The 14,566-nt window shown below is 35.5% G+C and overlaps 1 protein-coding gene across 11 annotated transcripts in view; it reads left to right on the top strand.

The window, feature by feature from the left end:
- The window catches only part of ZNF385B (zinc finger protein 385B), a 361,157-nt gene that overhangs the window by 226,853 nt on the left and 119,738 nt on the right, over window positions 1-14,566 (top strand). The window lies entirely within an intron of this gene.

The raw sequence follows: 14,566 nt of genomic DNA, 5'->3' as shown, positions 1-14,566 counted from the left end.
TGATAAAGGAAGAAAGCTATACCTAAGGTGACCAGTGAGCTCAGTTTGCTTGAGAGCTTCTTAGTCTATGCCTATTAATAGCATCCTCTTTCCTTCTCCAAACTGTCCTGGGATGGATGATAAATTAAATGGTCACCCTACTCATAACTAAGATGAGTTAAGAATGGTGTAGAAAAGAGTAAGAACTTTCTCTAAAAATGTTGATGATAATTGACATTTTGGTAGAAATGTGTTCTTTTACTTATAACCACAAGGATGAATTGCCTGTGCTGACACTTGAGTCTCTACATATTCTTTAGAACTAGTCTATCTTTTGAGGGTGTTTTCAAATATTCAAGCAAAGAGTTTTGTTTACATGTGTGAAAACTGAACTACTCAAAATTCTTATAGGTTTATAATAAATGAGAGGATATTTTATCCAATAATTGAAGTATTATCAATGGAATTCCTTATTTAAAATTATTTCAGAAATGAAAATGAAGATTTAATCAAATGTATTCACCCTAGCTATTTTTCAGTGATACTATTGTTGCTAATAATTTTTGATAAAGAAAAAGCATTTAAATGGAAAATATTTGAAATGTTCAGCAAGCAGGAAAAAGTTGAGTAGTGCCTTCTTCACATACTTCAGATACAATTTCTAAAAGCTATTTTCTGTTATGTTTCAGTGTTTTTTTACAGTTTAAAGAAAATGTTTCTTGCCTCAAACTAGGTTTTATTCCCTTTGATAATAAGTAATTCACTTTTATCATAATTGAAAGTGATATTAATATTTGGGGGAGGTTTAATTGAGTCCTAGAGAAATTATTTCCTTGGTCTTCCTCCTAACAATACCTTTTTATATTGGTTGAATAAACAAAACTTACTGAAAAGGCTTATGTTTTAATGTCCCCACGTAGGTTGTAACAGACAATTTTCCTATATGAAAATTCCCAATGTTCACTTATGATATACTTAGCAGAAAGTTGTAGGGATTTTTGAAAAGCCATTAGTGCCTTCTATTAATAAAACAAAGCACAGAGGAGTAAAGCATCTGATGATTAGAATTGCCAGGAATCTTCCATACACAGCTTTCAGTTAAAGCTAAGACACTTTTAACATTTTACCTTGTTATTAATTAACATAATGCAACAACTCCATCCAGACCATGAAGTAACAACATAATTCCAATGGAGTTTTTATAGTATATTCCTTTCTGTAAAAAAAAAAAAAAAAAAAAAAGTTGTTGTCCAAAATTATTTTACTATACTCTTCTTCAGTATTCTTTTTCCCAATATTAGCACTTTCGTAGTTGCTGTGAGTTTCTGCTCTTATAAAATGACATGGAGTTAATCATAATGGTATAATTTCATTATCAGTTTTTTAATGAGGTAGACTTATTGTAAAGGAAAGGTTTCTACAAAAAGGGTAAAACTCAAATTATGATAGGTATTATTGATTTGTGTTTCAGACATCAATTTTATTGAAACTCTTAAGTTATAGTAGTCAATACTATAGTTAAGAGTTAATAAAATGGTAATTAAATTATTTAAAGAAATATATTTTTTTCAAATAGACATTATGTTTGTCTGTGAACAACCAGAGGAAGAAGATGTAGAGGGCTCTTAATTGCATCACTGTTTAGAGATTGCAAGTTTTCTAGAAGACAGTGAAAAAGGAAGGAACATCAAGAAAAGGGAGAAAGAATCTGCCAATCTTGAGATTTATCTTATTTTAAAGGGGATTCTGAATATTTATTCTTCATAAATTCAATTGTGCCCAAGTTTCCTAGGTATAATTTTTGAAAAGATATTATTTCTGCCCACTTTGTAATCACAAAGTATCTAATTTTACTGGTGCTAATAGTACCATCTTCTCACTGCATACATTAGGGCAGACTCGACCTGTGTTTCACTAGCAAAAAAGAAAATTGGTTGATATTTCAAGTCACTGGCAAAAGGAACTCTGAGGTTCAAATGACCTTATGGAATGGGTCCTAGAGGGAGATGAGATTCAGCCCACAGCTCTGACCCTTGATAAATCACTAGTGGTCTCTGCCTGGGCCTCAGTTTAACTGTTTATGAGGAACCCACACATTCCATTATGTCTAATTTAGGAGGAAAAAAGAGAATCTATGTTAACCCTCAAGGAGGGTCTTAGTGTTATGTAAGCAGAGCAAAATATAAGCTAAAGCAGAGAATGAATGACCGGTTGTTTTATTCCCTACCCTATAGCCTTAGCAGATTCTGAAATCACCATTTGAGTAGAACAATCCAAGGAGCTTTTAAATTAGCCCTGCCCACAAGAAATTAAGTTGAAGTTTCATTAGCAAAGAGCGTTTTTCTAGGGATGACTGTTACACTAAATCTTCTAAGAAAGCAGTATTAGGCCAACCCTGTCTCCCACTGGGTTCTGACTATCTGCTTGAGAGTCATAGCCTCAAGCCCTTTAATTCTGTCTATATTTTCCTAGTCAATAAAGTATATATTCTGTTCAAAGTAAAACAGATTCTAATAAAAGAATCCCATTTTGGCTTAATCCAAAACTGTTCCAAGAAGCTAAATTTTTTTAAAATTTGAAAATACAGCATACAAATAATATAAAAAGGACCAAGGGAACTTTGTGTGTGTGTGTGTGTGTGTGTGTGTGTGTGTGTGTGTGTGTAACAAATAGGAAAAACATAACCAAAGGAGCAAAAAATAATAACATGAATTTCCTATGATTACAAAAATAAAAGTTTTAAGAGTTCAAATATATATGAATGTATGTACATATATACATACACACACACAGAGGAAATGAGCTAGTCTAGGTCTGAGACACTGTATCTTTATAAGAAGTAGTGGATAATTAGACAATCCCTAAGGTCTCATTAAACCTTAGCTTTCTAGGACTGTCACTGCCATTAGTTATTATAAGTAAATGTAAGTCAGGTAAAGCATTTATTGAAGGGGAAAGCTGAAAATCAAATAATATTTATGTACCAAAAACATGTAAAATTCTCAGAAGGGTAATACAAAGGAAATTCAAAAGGAAGAAATAAAGCCACTGTTTATTAAACACTACCATACTCTGGATCGTCAAGTAAGAGTAGTACCAGTCACAGGTTAAATAGAATGGCACAGATAAAAGTATCAGGTACCATACACTGGCTTTAAATTCTATGTATCCATAATCTCACGTGATTGCATGAAGCCAAGACTCTAACAATCCATTTATTGCAAATAGGTGATCTGAGACAAAGAAGTTCACTTCACTTGCCTAAGGACTCTCAAAGTATGGACCATGAGTTCAATGGTTTGGCTGCAAGGTCTGTGCACACTCCCACGTAACTCTATAAGACCAGCATCATCTGCTGATGTAGATAATGAATGCCCCAATAAGTGTGTAGCAGGAGAGGATCAGAGAGGTTAATTGACTTCTCCAGGGTTACATTCAGACCCTATACAACAGAAGGTATGTTAACGCAGACCTTTTTAAACATATGCTTTTCACTATACCATACTAAATTTTTTCCCATTGTAATTGTTGTCCTTGTGGTGACAGTTTAATGAACACTGAATTGAATATCTGACTTTAATTAGATCTGCCTTGCAAAAGAAAAATCAGGAGATCAACATGAGATTCAGACTAGCAATAAGTATTCACATCACAATAACATACTCTTCAAATTGACTCATTGCATAGCCTTCTGTAAGACACAGTTTCTATTACCAAAGTGGGACAGTTTCACAAACTTGCTTGTATTCCAGTGACTAAATTGACAGTGTGTCATTGACATTCTTCTTTTTAATCATGGAGCTAGTGAGTTAGAATTAGGCTTGTTTAATTATTTCCAAATTCTGAGGACTCTCAGACATATTTTTTCCCACCTCTCCAGGGGACAAGGAAGAGCTAAGGACTAAAGAAATGCTAATACTACTTCCCAAAGAACCCATTCAGGAAATAATCTGAAATAATCCCCTTTTCCCAGCCTTCTTTGGTGTTCTCCTTTCCCTATGTGATATGTGTATGGGGGAAGCTCTACCCGGTTTGTGTCTGATGAAGGAGTGGACAGGAAGCTTGATCATCTAGTCCCTGGCTTTCTGCTGATCCAGGAGAAATTGAGCCAGTTAAACTTGAGTTAAGCCCCCTATTCATTTCATGTATGCCACTGAGCAGCTAGCCAGTAATGATGATTTTTATTCCCTCCTGGCATTAACTCTGAGAAGCAAACTGACAAGTAACAAGAAAATTCAAAATTAAAGCTGGCACGCCTTCCTTAATTCTTCCCTAGGTGCTTGGATATGATTATTATTTAATGTTTCTTTGTCACTTTAAATGTATAGGGTACCAGCCAATGTATGAAATTGTCCCAGATAACAGAAATCAATTTTAAGCTGAAGCCAAAATGTGAAAAATACCAGCAAGGTTGCAGGTGTGGGGTCAAGCAAGAGTAGGTAAAAAGCTAAAATGCAGACTATTGCAGAGATTTCTCTGCATTGCTGGGTAAGGTTTTTAAGTTACTGTCATTTTGTGACATTTTCCTTCTGTGTACACCCCTCAAGCTCAGCCCAACTGTATCATCACACTTTCCTTTTTAGATTCCCCACCACTGATGGTGGGTCAGGAACACCCCTGTACACAAAAACCAGTGCATATAACATTTGAAGATGGAGAAAAAAGTGTCTTCAGTCACTAGGCAGGCCGACCTCAGGGCTGTCAAGCAAATTATGCTGGCCCTGGATGTCTGCTCAGAGGATCACTGTGGTGTAGCAATGTGATGAATGAGTGGTTTTCATGGCCTCAGGCTCCTTCCCAGGAGAGAGAAACTAAGTTGGAAAATGATTTTAGCAATCATGGTGGGTAAGTGTGACAGAACTCAAATACCACCTCCTACTCCCCTGCTTGCATGAGGAATGGCAGGACTGGGTCCTGACTTTTCGGATGTTCTATATAAAGATGAGAAAAATGATCTTTCCTCTTCGTTCCTTTCTTTGAAATGAAAACCTGCCCAAGCAGAAGAGGATTTCTTTATATCACAAGTTTTGCTAGTGCAGAGAGAAGGTCCTGCAAAGCGCCCACCTTTCCAATGAAGGTAGAAACTGGCACTAACAAAATGGCACTCGGTTTTCACCTCACCTCCCTATGACAAGTCTTTCCATATTCAAGTGCATCAAGGAATATAAAGGACCATTTTATCTTTTGAGAGAATCGAAACATAGGGCAACTTTGTTTTACTTCATAGATTTTTTTTTTTTTTGATGAGAGGGTTTCTGGAGATTCAACCCAAGGGTGCTTAGCCACTGAGCTATATCCCAGTCCTTTTTTAATATTTTATTTAGAGAGAGGGTCTCGCTGAGATGCTTAGTGCCTTGCTAAGTTGCTGAGGCTGGCTTTGAACTCTCAGTCCTCAGCCTCCCAAGTCACTGGGATTACAGGCATGCACCACCGAGTCCAGCCAACTTCATAGATTTTTAAAGTAAGATTTATCATTAGAAGGAAATAGAAATCGAATATTCACCAGTGTTCTCGATCTTTGGAGTGGAAGACTCGAAAGAAATCTGGACTTGGAGGTAGTTTTTAAAATCTTTTCTTTGTCCCATGCTTTTGGAGTGATGTTAAGTTCTGCCATATGCATTTTAAACCTCCTTTAAGCTTCAGCTCTTTCAGGAAGTTGTTTTTTGCTTACGTTTCCTAAACAGCAGAAATTGGCTTTCATCTCACATAGTTTCTGCATTATTAAAATGTAGCTTTTGTGCAGGGCCTTTAATGGACTCTTTAGGGCTTTTACATATTAATGTTATATACTAAGAACTATTAAAACACCCAGAATAAAACATTTTCATCAGTTAAGTGTTCTGTTTTATTTGTAGTCATGAATGAAAAGCATAAACTAGTTATCTTTATGGGTATATATATATATATACACACACATATATATATCATACACGCACACACACACACACACACACACACACACACACACACAGAAAGATATATTGCATTTCCTCATAATGCAACTTGGTCACATAATTACAAGAGAGTCCTAGAGCGTATTGCTCTTTTTTAATTCTTATCTTTATCCCAAACTAGATATGTTTCTTCTCTGCCAGCAAGAATGTGGTAATGCATTAGTTTGCCTTCAGCTGGTATTTACTTAGAGATTTTGAACTCTTTTGAAAATACCTAAGTAAACACTAACTGGTGAGATCAACCAGGTAGAAGTGGGTGAAGACTATGGATGAAGGTGAGAATAAAATCAAATAATATGCTACTTTTAAATGATCTAGTCCATAGCCAGAAAGAAATAATAGTTCCTCATTAAATATTTACTTAGATATTTAATATTAAACATTTGTTTAAATAAGTCAGCAACCTCCAGAGCTGGGTCTTAGATACAGTATTGACCAAGTATAATGATAAGAGCCCTAATTTAAAAGACAGGCAACATCAGCCACTTCTATTCTTCAGTCTTTCACCCATTAGATGAATGATCTTGGGCAAGTCATTTCTCTGGATCTTGTTTCCTTATTGGTAATAGCAGAGACTTAGACTAGATTCATTCAATAGCTATTTACCAGGCATATGTGAACCGACAGATAATTACTGAACTCCTAATATGTTTTAATGAAATATAAAAATATAGAAAGCAGTCCCTCTTTTCAAGTAGATGAGACTTTAATAGGACAGACATCTGTAAAAAGTAATGCGTGCAAAGAGGTGGTTTTGAAACCATTACAGAAATCTGTATAAGATACATTGAATGAAGAGGCAGTCCTGTCTGGGTATAATTGAAGGAGAGGAGATTGACAAAGACTTACAGAGAAGATGCTTGAACTGGGGTTGAATACCATTCTGCAGATAAACAGGGTACAGCAGTTCAAAGAACCCAGCCTAAGAAGAGAGTTAGCATAAAGCTCAGGACCTAAGTATGACCTTATATGACTAGAATGTAAATATAAAATGAAATATGCAAAGGATGACTGGAAACATGAAGGGCTTTATATGACATAAAGTTTCTGAGTTTTGTGGGCAATCATGACATAGTTCTCAGTAGTTTATAAACTATTCATATGTGTGTTCTAGAAATAGCATCCTATTAGTATGACAGAGACTAGTGAGGGCAAGGAATGAAAGCAAGGAGACCTGTTAGGAGTCTGTTGCATGGGGACATGGGAGAGATAAACAACGAAGATGATAACACTAGCTATGGAGTGGAAGGGAAGGAACTGTAAGCTGTGTGGAAAGTGATTCCTCTAAAATCACTGAATGTATAGGTGTAAGAAAACATCTGGTGTACCTTGACTTTCATCTCTCATGAGTCAATTCTTCCAAGGCTGTTAGGTTATATACTAAGGCCTCTTGATTCAAGGAAGAACTTTTAAAAACATACTTAGTTGAAGTATATTTTTAGAGCTTAATAAAATACCTTATTGTTTTGAATTCTTGCTTTTAAACCTTTGGGGATCATTCTATTTTAAAAGAGACTCTGACATTAATGCAGAATGGATCCAGTATTATAGTCCTTTATTCTGAAAACATACCATAAACAAAAGAAATAGGTGCTGCTGAGTTACCCTGAATTGTGTGGTATACTGTGAAAAGGGAAGGAAAAAAAAAAAAAAAAAAAAAAGAATTCAGTGCTTATATTCACCGATTTCATGAGGTAGGTAAATAAAAATACTCAGGAGACTGAGAACTAGAAACAAGAGCAGCCTGTGAGCAGTATCAACAACTTGCCTAAAGTCGAAACTCATACTAATTTTTTGGTTTTACTTAGGTACAGTTGTTGCTTACCCTACTGTGAACACTGCCTATATCATTCCAATACATCTGCCAAAGTTCTTGAAAATGTCTCTCCTGGATCCCATCCCATTCACTCCAACCCACTGTAAGCTGGCCACTACCCAGAACACACCCACAAGGTGGCTCTGGCAAAGGACGCCAATGTCTTCCTGATTCCGACTCCAGTGGACGTGTCTTACTCCTCATCTTACTTGACCTTTATGCTGTGTTGATGAAACTCTCCTCATTTGCCCTCTGTGACATCAGAATTGCCCTGATTTTCCCTTACCTCTGTCCACTTTGTCACTGTCAGATCTCTGGCTCCTCTTTCAAACTCTGTACTTTCCCTGGGTCATTTCACACACACTTAGGGCTTCTCTACATAGGTGATAATCATTCTACGGCCTGAGTCATGCCCCTATGTTTCAGAACGAGAATCTAACTTTCTATTGGACATCTATATCTGGTGGTCCTTCAGGCAACTCAAATCCAACTCATCCAAAACCTGAACTTCTTCTTCCCCAAATCTTGGCCTTCTGTGATCATCTCCTATGCTGTTATGACTGGACCCCTGCTTTCCTCTGTAGACATATATACTTTCTCATAATGCATGTCTCTCTACTCCAGGTATGCTGCCCCACCTTTCATTCCCAAGATGTGTTGTATTCATTATAAACTCAGGATTTGTGCATGCTCAGAGGCCTCTTGATACACATATAAAACATATACACATACAATTATTTACTTCATCTAGCTAAATGTTACTGCACTTTCAGGCCTCTGTGAATAAGTTCCTCCTCCAGAAAACTTTCCCAACCTATTTGTTGTTTGATGCCTATCTTTTGTAGTTTTGTCGTACCTTATACTCTATTGCAAGTTCTGATGAGGTGTGAGGAAGGAATAGGTGATAAGAGGATGATTTTGCTCCCAGGGAACATTTGAAAATTTCCGAAGATACTTTGGATTGTAAGAAGGGGTTAAAATGCTCTCTGCATCTAGTGGGAAAAGGTAAGGCAAGCTGCTAAATAGCCTACAATGCATAGCCTCTCACAATATAGAATTATGCATTTCTCAATATCATTAATGCTGAGGTTTCTCCTACTAGACTATAAATCTTTTGGAGAATAGAGACTATGTCTTATTCAACAATGTGTACATGAGATATAGCATGTTGCTTGATTATATAATAGATGCTCAATAAATGTGAATGTGTAACAGGGTACACAGATCAATGAGTGGTTTGGTTTGATGGAGTAGTCTCCCATTATAGCCCACAGAGTAAAAATATAGTTACATGTGGACTAAGAGCAATAAGTTCTCAGGTTTCACTCCTGAAGTAACCAAGATGTCAGTTCAACTGAGATACAGATGATGGAGAGAAGTAAGAGGTGTCAAAATATGAATGCATGTTTCCCTTTTGTTGAATATTTGAATATATATTGTTATGTATTTAGTTATGTATTTGTTATATATTTAGATATGTTTCTGTATTGCATGTTGAGGGAAGTATAATCATTTATGTGTTTGCCCTCATTACTGGCAATTAAAACAGATCTGAGTATCTATAACATGGAAGACACCTCAGCATACTGTAATAGGAAAACAGGGTTGCATTTAAATTCTGGCTTAGTTGCGATGCTTAGCCATATAAACCTAAACAAGAATCTTACCCTGATAAACCTTTAATTTTCTCACATATACACAGTGTCATTTTGATAATTATATGAAATAAAGTATATAGAGTACTTGATGTATAGTAGTTCCTTAGTAAATGGTCTTTTGCTCTATCTCATCTCCAAACTACCTGCCTTAGTTAGGAATTTCATTTGACCTCAAAACAGAATTCTGATAATAATGGATTAATTCATAGTTCATTTTTCTCCCATGTAAAACAAGTCTGGAGTTCTGTAGTACAGGGTTTGTTTGACAGCTCTACAGAGTCATTAAGGAATTGAGGCTCTTTTTAACTTGACACATTACTATCCCTAAACTGTGTTCCTACATAGTTGCCTGTCACCACTTCTCTGTGCCAAGCAGCAGACTGAAGGACATGGTGAAGAAGGTGATGCTTTTTTATTTTTATTTATTTATTTTTGACACCAGGGATTAAACACAGAGGTGCTTAACCACTGAACCACATCCCCAGCCTTGCCCCCTTACCTTTTTTTTAAATTTCGAGACAGGATCTCCCTAAATTGTTTAAGCCTTGCTAAGTTGCTGAGGCTGGCTTTGAATTTGTTATCCTCCTACCTCAGCCTCATGAGTTTCTAGGATTACAGGCATGCACCACTGTACTCAGCACCCCCTCTCTTTTAAGGCATTTCCAAAAAGCATTTCTGCTGTAGTTAGTGTGCTCATGTGTAAATTAATTAAGACCTAGTATCTTAGAATACAAAGTTCAGGAATGTTGTAGTGTTTAAATAATTCATTTTATAACTAACATTATTTGACTACATTTAAGTCTAGTGTGTTTGTGCTCCTCTCTCTGTGCGTATGTGTGTGTGTGTGTGTATGTGTGTGTGAGAGAGAGAGAGAAAGAGAGAGTTTGTGTATTACCAAATAAACTGGTTATATTTTAATGCAGACTTACAGAAGTGGAACTCATCAGTTTTGATACCCACAAATTATTGAAGTTAAAAAATCATGTTACTCACTGGTATGACCAGGAAACATTGATATTCTGTTATCAATGAGCACACCCAATGCCCAAATCTGGGTTTTTAAATATCATTTTCCAATAAAAGAGACCAGGGTTAACATCACCAGTATTAATGATTTTGCTATCATCTCTCTTTAGTATTATGTTATAAAAGGGACAGTTTACTTCTCTGCTATCCTTCCAAAAACTTATAACTCAAATCCAATCATGATAAAAACAGTAGATAAACCCAAACTGAATATTTACAAAAAATATAGGACCCCTACTGCTCAAATTTTTCAAGGTCATAGGATTGAAAGAAAAAAAAAAAAAAAAAAAAAAAAAAAAAAAAAACAGGGACAACTGAGAAACTCTACCAGACCAGAAGAAACTAGGGAAGCATGAAAAATAAATGCTAGATAGAGAAAGGACATTTGTGAACAACAGCTAGTGAAATCTGAACAAACTCTGGAATTTAGTTAATGGAAATGAACCAATTGGTTTCTTTTTTGTTGTTGTTGTTTTACTTTGCCATTCCACAATGTGTGCACATATCAAAATAATTTGCTATACACAGTCCCACATGATCTGTGATTTTGCTGTCTTCATTTTTAGTTATAATCAATTATACTCTGAAAATATTAAATGAAAAATTCCAGAAATAAGCAATTCATAAGTTTTAAATTGCACACCATTTCAAACAACATGATGAAGTCTTGTGTCATCTACTCTATTCCAATGAAGATATGAATTATCCCTTTGTCCAACATCTCCATGTTGCGTAGACTGCTCACCTGTCAAGTCACTCAGTAGCCACCTTGGCGGTCAGATCTGTTCTTTACGTATTGAAACTGCTTGTGTTTAAGTACTCCTTCTTTCACTTAATGGACCCAAGTACAAAAGTAAAAGCGCAGACAATTAAGATATGCCAAAGAGACATAAAGTGCTTCCTTTAAGTGAAAAGGTGAAAGTTCTTGAATTAATAAGGGAAGAAAAAATTCATATGCTGAGGTTGCTAAGATCTACAGTAAAAATGGATCTTCTTTCCGTGAAATTGTAAAGGAAAAGAAATGTGTACTAGGCTATTGCACCTCAAACTGCAATCTCAAACTACAAAAATTATAACCACAATGCATGATAAGTGATTAGTTGAGATGAAAATGGCATTAAATTAATGAGTTTAGTACCATCTGCAGTTTCAAGCACTGACTGAAAGTCTTAAATTATATCCCCTGGGTACAAAGCAAGGGGAATACTTTATACATGATTTTTATATGCCAATTAAAAAAACAATATTCATTTCTTAATATTGACAAATGTCCCATGGTAATATAATATGTTAACATGAAAAAGTGAAGAGGCTATAAGAACTCTATATTATCTTTATATTTTCCTATAAATTTAAAAATTATTCCAAATTATTTTATTTTTAATTTTTTTAATTTATTTTTATTGTAAACAAATGGGATACATGTTGTTTCTCTGTTTGTACATGAAGTAGAGGCATACCATTTGTGTAATCATTCATTTACATAGGGTAATGGTGTTTGATTCATTCTGTTATTTTTTCCTCCCCCCCACCCCTCCACCCCTCCCACTCCTCTTTGCCCTCTGTACAGTCCCTCCTTCCTCCATTCTTGCCTACCTCCCATCCCCCATTATGTGTCATCATCCACTTATAAGCCAGATCATTCGTCCTTTGATTTTTTGAGATTGGCTTATCTCACTTAGCGTGATATTCTCCAATTTAATCCATTTGCCTGCAAATGCCATAATTTTATTATTCTTTATGGCTGAGTAATATTTCATTGTGTGTGTGTGTGTGTGTGTGTGTGTGTGTGTGTGTGTGTGTGTGTATCACAGTTTCTTTATCCATTCATCTATTGAGGGTCATCTAGTTTGGTTCCACAATTTGGCTATTGTGAATTCAGCAGCTATGAACATTGATGTGGCTGTATCTCTGTAGTATGCAGATTTTAAGTCCTTTGGGTATAGGCCAAGGAGTGGGATAGCTGGGTCAAATGGTAGGTCCATTCCAAGTTTTCTAAGGAATCTCCATACTGCTTTCCAGAGTGGCTGCACTAATTTGCAGTCCCACCAGCAATGTATGAGTGTACCTTTTTCCCCACATCCTCGCCAACACCTGTTGTTGCTTATGTTCTTGATAATCACCATTCTAATTGGGGTGAGATGAAATCTTAGGGTAGTTTTGATTTGCATTTCTCTTATTACTAGAGATGTTGAACACTTTTTCATATATCTGTTGATTGCTTATAGATCTTCTTCTGTGAAGTGTCTGTTCATTTCCTTAGCCCATTTGTTGATTGGGTTATTTGTATTCTTGGTGTAGAGTTTTTTAGTTCTTTATATATTCTGGAAATTAGTGCTCTATCTGAAGTATGAGTGACAAAGATTTTCTCCCACTCTGTAGGTCCTCTCTTCACATTGCTGATAGTTTCCTTTGCTAAGTATTTTTAATTTTGAAAATAAAAATTTTTTATACACATCATAACCTTGCATTAATTCATGTACAGTATGATCTACAATATACACATTTGAGTATAATCTCCATGTGTACAGGGACTTTGGCTAGTCTGTTCCCTGTTATTTGTTCCGGGTCTAAAAGAGTACTCCAGATTAACAACAGGAGAAAAAAAAATACACACAAAAAATTCCCTCTGGTCTGTTTCTGAGTTATTGTGATTTTTTTTTTTTTTAGTGTATTCTTCTATAAATTGTTAGTGCATCCCCACTAGCCATTTATTTGCAGTTCAAGAGAATCAGCATACTTTTTCTTCATAATTTTTCTGATGGAACATTTTATGAGAGATAAGTCTCAGAGGAGTTAGTAAGCAACTGCCATATTCTTTATTAGAAAAATAAGTGTTTGTAGCACAGATTCTAATCCAAGGAAAACAGAAGACTTTTTGTAATCCTACAAAATCAATAGATTAGGGATTAGAAAAATACACAATTTAATTTCTTATAAATTATTTTCTTTCAGTATAAAAATGATACAATGGAAAAGGTACTTGATTAAAATCCCATCCTCACCACTATCTCTGTGATTATGAGGATGTTCTTTAATTTCTCTAAGACTGAATTCAGTAGTAAAACTGGTAGTACCTCATTAAGGCATATGTAAAATTTTCTTTTAATGAGAACACTCCCAGTAACAAGAGCTGAAGAATGCAGTGGGACTCAATCAAGGCTTGTCTCTGTATCACCTGGTAATCCAGGAATGGTGTGACAGTGTGCTGGGAGCCCAAACGAAGCCATCCTGTGGCACAGGCACCTCTGGTCTGTGATCATTGTTTTGCTGGCTCAGCTCACCACCACTTCCACACTCTAGGACACAGGAAGCAGGAAATCTAGAGGAAGTATTCATTTCCTTTTAAGGTTATGACCTGGAAGTTAATCTCTTCCACTCACATCTCATTGGCCAGAACCTAGTCATGTGGTACTAACTAACTGCAAAGGAAGTTGGGAGATTTTTTTTTAAACCAGGAAGTGAATTGCCAAGCTCATACTTCTGGTATTCTGGAGATTGGAAAGGCAAATAGAGGTTCCTGCTGTAAGTACTTGGAGTAGTGTCTCAAACAGAAAAAAATGCTCACTAAATATTTTCTTTAAATAACCTGGAAGATAATTGGTGTGAAAGGAGAAGGTAAGTAGAAACATTTTGTCAACTACAATTTTTAGAGTACATAGAATTTAAGGTAGACCTTTCTAGAAAGATATGTTTGCATTTAAAAACTTTCTTATCTTCTTGTAAATTAAAAGAAACATGATTTATATTCATCCTAAGGAAAGTAAGATACAAAAATAGGTTATTAAAGCATACTTGTTTTCATATGTAACACCTTCAGGGTGTTTCCCTTCTAACTCAGTACATGCCAGTATATATCATGCTTTGTGAAAAAGGAAAGATACAAAGTAAATTATGTTACTTGTTTAATGCAGAAATTCTTTTCTTTGCTTAGTCGTAATTTTATTAATCAAAATTATCCTATCTACTTTTTGCATGGATTCAGTTTTGAGCTTTTAGAAATAACATACTTACAGACGAAACACTGCACCTTTATTGATGTATTTTCATTGATCTTGGTTTGATATTATTGTTTTCCTGAGGATATCTACAGTAAACTGCTGAACTTGGACAGTTTTGTTCCAAGTAAAGTA

This window comes from Sciurus vulgaris (genome assembly GCF_902686455.1).
Source record: "Sciurus vulgaris genome assembly, chromosome: 3".
In the NCBI taxonomy this organism is placed as follows: Eukaryota; Metazoa; Chordata; class Mammalia; order Rodentia; family Sciuridae; genus Sciurus; species Sciurus vulgaris.
The sequence above is the reverse complement of the archived record's forward strand: the minus strand, read 5'-3'. Positions and strand labels throughout refer to the sequence as shown.